Source organism: Orussus abietinus, unplaced genomic scaffold (assembly GCF_000612105.2).
Source record: "Orussus abietinus isolate OABI.00-Male unplaced genomic scaffold, Oabi_2.0 scaffold4, whole genome shotgun sequence".
Taxonomy (NCBI): domain Eukaryota; kingdom Metazoa; phylum Arthropoda; class Insecta; order Hymenoptera; family Orussidae; genus Orussus; species Orussus abietinus.
The window spans coordinates 1,866,405-1,868,632 of NW_019396014.1; positions in this window are offsets into that span (position 1 = coordinate 1,866,405).

The window sequence follows — 2,228 nt, forward strand, 5'->3', positions numbered from 1 at the left end:
TAGTCTCGTTAAGCGTTGAATAATTCGGCGTCCACGACAGCGGTATAATAATGAATAATTCATAATTAAATGGGTGAATTAACTCGGCGGGCCTGGGTATGGGGTAATTGAAAACTGGTCCACGGGCTTTGAACTATTATTTAAAGTATCCGACCATGTGTTGTGCATATCGGTCACCCCTGTAGGTTTCGATTATGGCGCGGGCCACCCCTTTAATGGCATTCGGGGTCTCGCCATTATGGCGGTAAAAATCGCTCGCTGGATCGGAAGTCCACCTGAAGGGGAGATACGGCCAGAAGGGAGGAAAGTTTACAGCGGACACGTTTTCCCTCGCAACCTCTAATTTCCCCTGGCCGTCCGGGGGAAACTTTCGTCTTAGAGAGCTCACCTGCCCGGGAAGAGGGAAAAAAGAAACTTCAAGGAAAGGCGACGTTTCCCAGGGACTCTTTCCGCTTCAACTTGAGACCGTTTCCTTCAGGGGAAAGCGTCGTTCCGTTAGGAAATCTCTGATAAGAATTGTTGAAAAAAAAAAAAATAACTAAATAAACCGCTATCAGTGGAAATCGCGTTACAAGTCAGCGTATCGAAACGGACCCCCGCGAGCCGGGAAATTCAATTCCACGATACTCGGGGACTTTACAGGAATCGTTCGTGGTATTTTTCATAAGCACTTTATTCTTTACCTAGCACTTTATCAAAAGTTCATGTTCTAAGGGGAGATTTTTCTTCGTTTACAAAGTAAGACCGGGAATTACGGAGCGTCACCTGTTTGGGGGTGGACGCGTTCGAGGGGGTCGGAAACACCTCGAGCCTCGTTCCGACGACACTACTCGAAATTTTCGCGCCGAGGGCAGATTTCACGGTCTGCCTGAGAGATGTTCGAAAGTTTCCCCGAGACTTGCCGAGCCCGAGAACGGCCTGGGAGAGCCGAGGCAAAGTTTCCCTTAATAACTATGCCGAGCGGCCGGACCATCGGGGCGTAAACGCGAGATACGGATTAAAGGGAGAACTCGCTCGGGCGATTCCATCCTCGAATGGCTCTCCCAGGAGCCATTTCCCGCCCAAAAATATCCCTCGAGGCGGAATCTAACCGCTCAAGATCCCGATAAAAACGTGCCACGCATCGACCTCCCGTCGACCGAGAGCGACAAGTGTATAATTTAATATGGTGGGATTTAATACACATAGTTAGGGTTACCGCTGGTTGCGCCATCGCGCACGGAGGTTCTCCACATCATACTCGTGGGAAAACCGCATGGCGCACTTAGTCGTGTACCAGCGGAGTCGCTCATTGCGGTCGTAACCGATACATCGCTAATCTACGATTGTGTAATACAAGGATACGAGTAACGCAAGAGTAACTAAAAGCCATACTGATTATTGGTATATTTATAAATAATTAGAAAGCGACGACGGTAATACCGATAATGCTCCTCTACGTCGCGGGGGTGAGTTTCGCCGGTACCGAGGTGTACGGGTACACCTGTCATCGTTATTTTCACACGTGACAGATGTAACTTTGGACACCGATCGAAGTGACAATCCATTTTACGCGGATCCCAACCCGATTTTCCCAGGACGTGGAAAAGTAATCCCGCGGTGGACGGCGGAGATCCGAGCGATCCCGGTCCCGGGATAATGTCGTTAATAATAACCAGAGTGGTCGGCGGGAAGTTATTCGATCCTGGTCGAAATAGGGCGACGTGAACCAAGCGGGAGCCGCGTTTCCGGTGGTAGGCAGTTTCCAATCAGCTTGGGCGTAACAGCCAGTTACGAGAGCGGGTGCGACAACTGAGCCCCGTTGCAATTATATACGTCGCGGCCGCACGCGTGCGAGCTAGCGAGTCCGCGTGCACAATGGAAATTCGCCAGACTGTTTGAAATTCGAATTACCGCACGGGTATCTTGGCGCGCTGGCGTCAGCAACAAATAGCTGCTATCAGTGGGGATGCACGCGGCGAGCGGCACGCACGGCGCGAACGCCGCGGACGGCACGCACGCGGCCATCGATCGGCCCTCGACGATCCTCGGAACGATCGCGCACATTTTGCGCGGATTCGGTTTGGCTAATCCTTCTCGATACTTTTTGGATCTTTAAGGTGATATGAAAGTCTGATATATATGTTACCGTGAATGACCGAAATTGGAGAATGTCGACTTGAATGTCAACAGATACGTCGGTGAAAGATCGAATATTTCATTACATTGTTGTACATTCGGACCCTCTC